Raw genomic sequence first — 10419 nt, forward strand, 5'->3', positions numbered from 1 at the left:
CATGTAATTTGAAGCTAGTGTTAACCAAGCTTAAGGTGATAGTGTTTACCAAGTTTAGATATGGTAAACAAGTGATTCAATTTATGTTGAGTTGCACAGTATCTACCAAGTCACCAGTGTAGATCAAGTTCAAGGCTACTTGAAAGTGATCAATATGGACTAATCTTCTAAGTGTACTGAGTGCATGATGATGCTGAGTATTAACAATGGATGTCGAGTATTAGAACTTCACCAAGTCAGTCTTCAGAACCCAAGTGTCTTCATGTGGTCTAACTTTGTAATTATGTAATTTGGATTGGTTTATATATGTAATGTATTGTACCACATTCAAGTGTGATATGTATGTAATTTGAAGGTGTATAGGCAAGTAAAAATTATGAATATAGTAGAAGAAGAGAAAATTGTAAAGGCCATAATAGCATAAGGAGTAGTAGAGACATATCTATCACATAAAGGTGATCAATACACAAAGGAATCTCTTTCAAAAAATCAAGTTGCAAGATCAAAGATCCACTACTGATTCATCCTAATAGGTGATCTAGTCAAAATCCTCTAACAAGGTAGACTTAACAATCTTTCATAAATCTCTTTACCAAGTGCATACTTCATTATATGTTTGTAAAATCCTCTCACAAGGCAGGCCTAGTAGTCCTAATTTCTCCTAACAAGGTAGATCATTAGAAGTGATCAATGTAAGCCTTAATAAGCCAACTTTATGCTGTAGTACTAAAGTTTGTAGGTATCATCCCCACACTAGTTTTACTTTCTATTTGGAAGATTTATGGGTCACCAAATTTGTGTGTCAAAGTGTTGTGGATGTTTTTATATTTTTAGTTTCTCATGCATGTAATTAGATCAGATGTGATGAATTAATTGATAATTGGATTATTGGATAAAATGTTGAAATTGTTAAAATTTTAGAAGTTACTTATTCACCCCTCCTCTCTCAGTAACTTAGCATAGTCTTGAATATTTCCAATACTTCCCCGAGTGAAAAGGTTGAAAACTATGTATGTTAGAATAATGCAAAAGTGAACTAGAACAATTTTTTAATATTTTGCAAAATCATCAAGAGGGTTGCGGAATTCATAATATTGGCAAGGTAGATATATGTTCACTCATTGGGATATCACTAGATCTTTCCTAATTTAATCAACTTGAGGAGGATATATGGGTTTAGAGACATAACAACAAAATACTCTTCTTTGTAAGAAATGCCTATAGGTCACTAAGCTCTTCCAAAGAAGCTGACAAATTATAGAAATAGGTATGGACACCTAATGTTCCCCCTAATATAAATTACTTTTTTTAGGTGGTGGAAGATATTACAATTCTTACTCAAGATAACCCAACCAATAGAGGATTAATGATTTGAAGTAGATGTGTTTTTATGTTAAAAAGAAGTTGAGTACTATTTGCACTTCTCCTTCTCTAGTAAGCTTTGAAGCCTTATTTTACTATATCTTTATAAATTTTAGCTATGTCGAGTTTCCTAAAATATTTAATTATTCTCTGGAATAATTTTCCTTTCCATCATCCTATCCTAAAGATCCTATGAATTATGGTCTTTCCTATGGTTTCCTAGAGTATCAAGATAGAAAGAAACAATATAACCTTTAGAGAGGTAAGTAATGAGGTCCCTACCTTGTTCCATTCAATCAAAAGTATTATATGGGATATTGTACATTATTTTTCTTTCACAAAGGGTTTCATATTTTTATATAACTAAATGAATTGAGAGTAAAATAGAATTGGAATATAAGCCAAAGCTTAACCTCAAGAAAATTGGCTCAAGAGTAATGTTGATGGTTTCTCTAAGGGAAACTCAGGTATCCTTGGTACTAGGGATTGATTAGAGATAATAAAGACAACTTGATATTGGGGTTTTCCAGGGACCTAAAATGAATACTAATAACTTTGTAGAAGGGTTGGTAATGTGGTAGGGTATTAAAAAATTGGAGGATTATGGGGAAAATAACAAATTGTGGAAGGTGACTCTAAGCTCATACTTGATATTCATTAGAACAAGGCTAAAATCTCGTAGAGACTGTTTCAAATTATGAAAGCTTGTGGTAGATGCCTATAACACTTCAATAATGTCAAAATTCAGCACACTTTGAGAGAAGGGGAATGTGCTACTAATAATTTAGCCAACTAGGAGTTGGACTTCGAGGAATGGAAACATGTCATGTTTTTGGATTGTACTTAGGGTCTTAAGGATATTTTGCAAAATGGTTGGGAAATATGTGCCTAGGAGTTATGGTGATAGAAGATTGAGGTACTCTTCTAGAAGTCCTAAGATTTTTTTTCAGATGATTCTTCTATATGGATCAGAAAATTCTAAATTAAGATGCATAAATTGAAAAACAAATTTATTTTAAACTCTTTTTTTGGGTTTGGTTGGAATTTTTTGGTAGACAAGGACTACTCTTCCTTCAAAATGGTTAGAGATAGGTTTTCTAATTTTAGAAAGCCTCTTTTTAATTTAGTAATCCTTTTTTTGTTTTTAGAACAATAATTTTTTTAAACCTTTGGGCTTATGCTCAAGATAACTATTAAAAGCTTTTGGAAATCTGGAGAAAAGGTACAAGTATTGCAAATATTTATGAAGTATGAGTACTTTATTATTAATTGTATTATTTGAACAAGGGCTAGAGAGTGGCCAAAAAGGATTCTAGGTACACCTTATGATTTGATGAAGGTCACATCTTGTGGGATATTAGTTTTATTACTAAGGCCAAAATTATTTCATACCACTTTAATTCTTTCCTTATTATTCTCCAACTCTTAGGAAATCTTCATAGAGATTTTAGAATCATTGCTCGGAAAGACTTTAGGGTTATCATCTAATGTGATGTAAAGAAGAAAATTGTTGTTAAGATTAATCTAGTCATAGAGGAAAAATATCATATTGTTGACAAAGCGTACATTATGGGTGCCCCTCTGAAGTTTGTTGAACCAAGGAATTGGAGAGAATTACATCAGAATAAAGAAATATGGGACTAATTTAAAAGGGCAATAATTATATCTAGGCAATGCGTGGCTACAAACTTTTTTTGTCTTTTAAATTTTCTAGCTCTTGGCATAAAGGCCAAGTTTTGATTGGTAGTATCAAATTCATGTTTACACCAAAGCTAATTAAAGAAGCAACTAGTCTAAATTTTGAAGGAGAAATGGTTTTGTAAATTACATCAAGTTCAAGAATAAATTTTTTAAAGGAAATGAATAGCTTTTACAAGTTAAATCTAATAATGAGTATAAGTGTCTTTCTATTCCCCAAACTTTTGTTGTTGTGTTCAGGTGTGTTATGAAGTACTTTACACTAGAAGGGTGTTTTACTACTTACCATGGTTATCATTTTCCCCTATTAAATCTATTAAGGCAAGATGAAAAAATCAATCTACTTTTTGTTATATTCTCCTCCCTAGAAAATGCCATTTCTAATAGTGATAATTTGTCACTCCTTCAATGTCTCATCTTTGTCCTTTACTTGCATTTTTTTTCCCATCATCTTATGTTTCCTTGTAATACTTTGGCTAATCTTGGCTTCTCAGTAAAAAATTGAGAGTTAGCTTTTGCCCGTTGTTGGAAAATATTATTTCCCTCTTAGGAGGAAAAATAAAAAGTTAGAAAAACACCTTTCTTATCCATTCTAAAACCTAGTCTCTAGATGAATCACTCATTGGTGAAACCCCTACTAAGAGCAAAAATTATTTCATTGATTCTAGTATGGATGGTACTCCAAAATATAATAGAATAAACAGAGAGGTTATTGATATTGATAAGAAATACTTTGAGGGTAATTATGAGTTTGAGGAGTGGTGGGATAAGAATATGTTCTTGGCCTATAAACTAGATTATAATTTGGAGTAGAGAAGGTCTAACAAAGTAAGGATAAGAAAGGGAAAAATTAGAAGGAAGATAGTAACAATGACACCCTTGAGACTCAAAATGAGGATATTTCCTATTAGACAAGGAACTCCTAATAAAGAGAAAAATAATGAAATAAAGGATGAAGATTATGAAGTAGAGGAAGTGGAAGAGATAGAAAAAGAGGGGCAACACACATATGAAGCCTAGATTGAATCTAATATATAGCTTCATGGGGATATACATGTTACTAACCAGTGGTTCAAGGAGGATAGAAGTAAATAGGAAGACCCTTTTGTCAATTTTCAGAGTTTTATTGCCAAATGGAGAAGAGATTCATAAGACAAAGTAATGACCTTAACGATATGATGGAGGCCTTGGATAGAAATTTTTTAGAAGTCATTACTAGCATTGATCTTGGGGTTGTGGTGTTCAATATCTTTAGAATTAAGAAGGAGGTGATGAGAAGGGTGGTCTTCGGTACTTTAACAAGAAGAAGCAAGTCAAAAAATCTAGTTTTCTCATGGAGGACAAATAGGATGTTTTGTAGGGATTTAAGGACATCATGAACTAGCTAGAGGATCTTAAAATCCTAACTAATAAATGGGGAAAATATCAAGAAGGCCTAGTTATTCAAGCTCTTTTAGTTTAGTTTATGCTTTAGTTTCTAAAACTATGTTTAAAAATTTTATCATTATTTGGTTTTGGTTTGATGTTGTCTTCTCTTCTATGTTTATTATGAGAAGAAGATATGGTAGTTTTTATCTGAACTTGGATGCATGCCTTTGGTTTGGCCAAGAAGCTTTACTATTTTTTAGTACAAGTTTAGTTGTTTCGGATGTTATAGAAGATTATAGTCTACAAGTATGATAGCTTTTGATTAATTTTGTTGGCTAGTACAACACATGGGTATTTTGGTCAATGTTGTTATTCTTTGTTTCATGGCTATAATGACTAAAGGAAAAGTATTTTTGATGTTTCTTTTCTCTTATGTAGGCTCAAGACCATTTTCCTTCCTCTTTTAAACAAAAACATTTATTGCAGGAGAGAAAAAAAAAAATTTTAAAAACTTTTGTTCTATATTTGATACCACAACTAAACTAAATGTCCATTGCAGGTCCAAATTCACTACATGATTATATGAAATTTTAGATGCAACAACCAATTAAACTAAATATAAACTTTCCCTCTAGAATAGCTATAAGATTGCAAGAAAATTTAGACACAACAATCAATTCAACTAAACATCTTCCTACAAATGTTAAATGTCTAATTTGATATATATATATATATATATATATATATATATATATATATATCCTTCTCAGGCATTGTTGTACTGAGATAATTTGACAATAGTTGCCTCGAGAAGGATATCTTTGGCCAAAATATGCAATGAAATCTATTGTAGAGCTAAGTAATATTGTCCAATCATCTTTTTCAGAGGCACTAGTTATGAATAAACTTAATCTACTAATCCATCCACTCTCCTCCATTCTCATTTCTTAAAGCATGGGGGTTATTGTTTGCAATAGGCGACTCTTTAATCTTTGCTATTACATTTTGATTGCATGCATTATTAGCAGTTACATTTGCAATGAAAAAATGTAAAAATAATTATAAAATATATGACACTTAAATGAATGTCAATTTTTTTAAAAATAGCAACAGTTTAATTGATTAATGCTTCCACTATAGAAAGTCTCTCAGCTTAATAAACTTACACTCTACTACATCCAAAAAGATAGTCCACACAATTAAACTAAATCTCTTCTAAGATCCTTTTTTATAAATAGAAAAATACATTTTTAAGACAAAATAACTTTTCCATAATTAATGTTTTATTTCTTCCATTCGCAATAAACAACCAAACTAGAAAACACCCTTCACTTGACTACTACTAAATTAGAGAAACCATAAATCTTAAACTGAATGGGCCTAACTAGTGTGTCCACAAAAAATAGCACAAACTTCATCATTCTTCTCTTATCTTCAACAATTTATGCATTTCACTTGCAAACCCTTGCACATGTTTATTTGAAGATCCACCATCTTGAACAACATTTCTAGCCATATCTTTGAGCTTCAACATAGCCAGTTGTATCTTTGTACCTTTTTCATTACTAAGCACTTCTCTCAAAACCTCCTTAGCCTTTTCTTCATTTGGAAACACACTGATATGTTCACATAGTTGAATTCCCACACCCATTTCTACCAAAATCCTCATATTAAAATAGTGGTCTGCAAACATAGGCCACCCAACAATGGGAACTCCAAAGCTTAAGCTCTCAAGCATAGAGTTCCACCCGCAGTGGTTCAAGAAGGTGCCTATAGATGCATGTGAGAGGATTTGGAGCTGTGGTGCCCAGCCCCATATGACAACCCCTCGTTCCTTTATGCGCTCTAGAAAACCCTCTGGAAGATAGTCTTCTTTTCTAAAGCTCTCTAATTCAGTAACTCTGATGACCAAAATGAAGGGTTGTTGACTGCTTTCTATCCCTCTCGCCAAGGCCTTTAGTTGCTCTTTTGAAAGGTTGATCACGCTTCCAAATGAAATATACACAACAGATCTTTTTCTCTGAGAGTCTAGCCATTGGACCAACTCATTTGTAGCAATGTTCGTCATTTTCCCATGTGTGCTAACCTTATTAGCTATGGAAAGCAACATATTAGGAAGAAAAATATTTACATAAGAAGTAATATAAAGAAAGAATTTTTTTTATGAATATTATAGCTTATTGATATATTTGTTTTTTATACCCATGATTTAAGTAACTAAATAATTTTACTAATTACAATTTCTTGAAGTTTACAATTAGTGAAAGATGGATATGAATCAAAATTTTCACGTCTATAAAAAAATTATTAATCATTCATCTCCTATGTGAGAATGAGCTAAAACTTCCTTATGTAATAGAATATCATGATTATGGGACATTGAATTCACATATGTCCAAATTCACCTATCTCAAAGAAATTGCTAGATTTTAAACATTAATCTTCTAACAACATACATTAAAGATTACATTGACTAGTAAACTAAAAAAGTAGAAAAAGCTATATTAATATAAACTAAAACTTCCTTGTTTGAGTATACTATGAAATGTAAACATTAATTTTCTAAAAACATCATTAAAAATTACATTATAAAATCTTTAAAACATGAAAAACTATATTAACACCAACCTAAACTCGGATATCTTGATTAACTAAAGTTTTCTTATCTAAGGAAATGTTGTGGTAGTTCAACACCAAATGGGCACCAACCAAAATTTCTTATGTGTCTATAAAAAAAATAGATTACCCAACTCTACATCAACAACAACCTTATGCTAATATTTTCAATAGAGAAGGGCGTAGAAGCATAAGACTAAGCTCGATGAATGTTCTATTATCTAGTTCCACTAAGCTATTCATAATCTATAAAATTCATTAGCACGCTAATGAATAAACTATTTAATGCAATCTTTAACTTTCTAACAAATCTCTCCAAAGTAGATTGTATAAAAAATAAGGAAAACAACTTGGTCATCCTTAAACATCACACACTAATGGAAGAATTAAGTTTGGAAAAATAAGTTAACTTTGACTATTTAACACTTATAGCTGGCCAACCTTAAACATCACACATTAAGGAGAAAATTAAACTTGGAAAAAATAAGTAAATTTTAACTATTTAACACTTTTAGCCCTAGAATGAAGCTATTCATAATCTATTTGTAATCTATAAAATTTATTAGCATGCTAATGAATAAACTATTTAATGCAAGCTTTAACTTTCTAGCAAATCCCTCGAGAGTAGATTGCATAAAAAAATAGGAAAACAACTTGGTCATCCTTAAACATCACAAACTAATGGAAACAAAAATTAAGCTTGGAAAAATAAGTCAACTTTGACTATTTAACACTTATAATTTTGGAATGGAGTTTAGTGTGCGATGTTTAAGACATCGACTTGTAGCCTAAGATTTAACCTTAGTGTGTGATATTTAAGCTGTCCAAAACTGATAAAATTATTTTATTTCCTATTATCGGACTCTTTATCAGCCATCAAACAAAACTTCTCTATCTAATTCACAAAATATTTTGCTAATATTCAACTCTATCTCCTACCACTTACCAGCTCCGTTGAAATAACTCATGGGAAGGAGAGGTCCGATGGCCCACACTGGTTTTCCCGTGACATTTCTGAGATTCTCGAGATACTCAGATTCCAAGTCCTCGAAAGTATTAAGTATCAAACCCGAGCTACGTTTCCGGTCGATCTGACACATCGACAAATAAATCATGGTGGACGAATCTATCTCATCTCTCTAGTAATCCTCATTTATCTCATTCCTCTTGAACCTCAGCGGCCTCGGAAGATCCAGCCTCAAAACAACACACTCCGACTCCCCGCCTTCTTTCTGCAACCTCTGCTGCGAGACCGAACGCGCAACTGAGTTCGAACCACTTACTCCAAGGGCCCCACACGGGTTAAACTCCACACAAGATATCTCAAACTTTTCGGCGCTCTGTATCGCCCACTCCATGAAGGAATCGAACACAATACAGACCGGCGGCGCCACCAGTTCGTGTTGTTGAAAAAGCGGCTCCATCCAATCATCGAAGGGCTGCTGGAGCTTCTTGGCCAGCTCAAAAACGCCGCCATGTGACCCTGGGGGACAAACATCCATGCTTTCCATGCCCTCTGGGAGGCCCTCAACGGGAGGCGTAGGGAGCACTAGGAGGCGAAGATCAACACCACTACTCACAGCTTCGTCTACGAAATCTTGCAGACGTGGCACGTTTGCAGGGGTTGTGATGTAAGTGACCGTTAGACCCTGTGAGGCCACAAGCCTTGAGAGCTCCAACAGAGGAATGTAGTGACTCAGTGCAGGAAAGGGGACGACCGCCACGTGTGGATTCTCTAGTCCGGCCATTGCTGTTAATGAGATGAAAGAGATATCGATGGCTTAGCTCCAGGAATGGAATGTACTCTGAATGATAGAAGTATAACAGAATTTATGTACTTATATAGAAGCACTAGATCTTATAAAGGGACAATTTACATTGGAGTACAGCATTAAAGACAAATGCTATAAATGTATCTTAAACGAATAAAATGGGCGCAGCTTTATGGGGAGTATTCTGTATATTTGAACTTTGAAATACGTTGGACTGGAAGACGTTCAGTCGGCCATGGGAAGCCTTTGACTGGCAGATGGACCCTTCAGTTTATTGAGCTTCAAATGGCTTTTGAATGGAGGATGTTCATTCAGCTATCAGATGCATTTGACTAGCAGAGGAATGGATGGATATTTGATCTGCTCGGGCTATCCTCCCGAAAAAGGGTACCTGAAAGTCAGAAATTTACAAAAAATAAATAAATCTTCGTACCTGCAAAAGTGCAGATATTTTTTTTTTCCGTTTTCCTGTTATTTGCCATTGAAATCAATACATTTCTCACTGAAATTTTCGTAAAAAATCGTTCTCTTTTGGTAATTTTGGAAAAGAATCGAAGGTACATTTTGTTGTACTTAGGAAAAAGTAATACAGATTTAATGTATAATCAATGCTGAGTAAACAGGGATCGGCCGTTTATGATACAGATGGAATGCATCAATATGGTATATAAAAGAATTAGACCTATAAAAAAAACCTTTATACATGCGTAAACGAGGTAGTTGTTATTGCTACCTTTCTTCCCAATCTAAAAATAATTCGGTATTTGCACACAAACATGTCAAAACAAATCACCATCAACACTAATAGGTGTTTGCTTCTTTAAATTTCTTTCTAAGTACTAAAATGATTAATGCGATCAGATTTCCACAATCCATTATAGTTATGTAAATCAATTTCTGGATTAGATTGTGTGGAGATTTTTACCATCTACATTTCGAATCACACTATGTGATCCATCATCAAGATGAGAGAGCAAGAGATGTCAAACAAAGTAAGTAGCAGATTTAGCAAAGACTCACCAAAAATTGTCACGATCCTATCTAAAAATGGTTTGTGTGTTGCCTTCAGACCCCTCTCCAAGATCAGGAATCATGTCTCACCAATCAAAGACTCTAGAGCTATGTATTCCAACTCAAGGGTCTACAAAGTGGTGTGCTCTTGTGGCGCACCCTATATAGGTGAAACAGGTCGCTTCTTCCACACTCGTATCAAAGAGCATGTGGCAGACATTAGGCACAATAGGGTTTACAAATCAGCATTAGCCGAACACTATTTTTCTACCAAACATCACATATGTTTGGAGAATACGCAAATCATTTCCAATGAGGACAACTATTTCAAAAGAAAGCTTAAAGAACCCATCGAAATCAACAACCACCCCATCAACCTTAATCATGATGATGGTTGGATCCTCAACCCCTCTTGGCTTCCCATTTTGTTCTCTACGGACAGACACCCTCGTTGTATGGGTTAGTTCCCCTTTCCCTCCTTCCCTCCTGCTTGACTGCTCTCCCTTGCCTTGTTTCTTGTCCTCTTTCCTCATTTCCTTCCTTCTTGGTTACTCTCCCTTGCCTTGTTTCTGGTCTTCTCTCTCCTCCTCCT

General features: G+C 33.9%; 1 pseudogene across 1 annotated transcript; it reads right to left on the reverse strand.

Annotated features, from left to right (window-relative positions):
* Positions 1–5693: 5693 nt before the first annotated feature.
* LOC149579845 (scopoletin glucosyltransferase-like) lies at positions 5694–8974 on the reverse strand (annotated as a pseudogene). Its single transcript, XR_016359737.1, has 2 exons — positions 7991–8974; positions 5694–6522 (listed from the first exon to the last, which is right to left on the reverse strand). The product of XR_016359737.1 is annotated as a scopoletin glucosyltransferase-like (transcript).
* Between the last annotated feature and the right edge of the window lie 1445 nt (positions 8975–10419).

This window comes from Cupressus sempervirens, chromosome 1, assembly GCF_028749045.1.
Source record: "Cupressus sempervirens isolate cs-2001-9-10 chromosome 1, ASM2874904v1, whole genome shotgun sequence".
Lineage (NCBI taxonomy): Eukaryota > Viridiplantae > Streptophyta > Pinopsida > Cupressales > Cupressaceae > Cupressus > Cupressus sempervirens.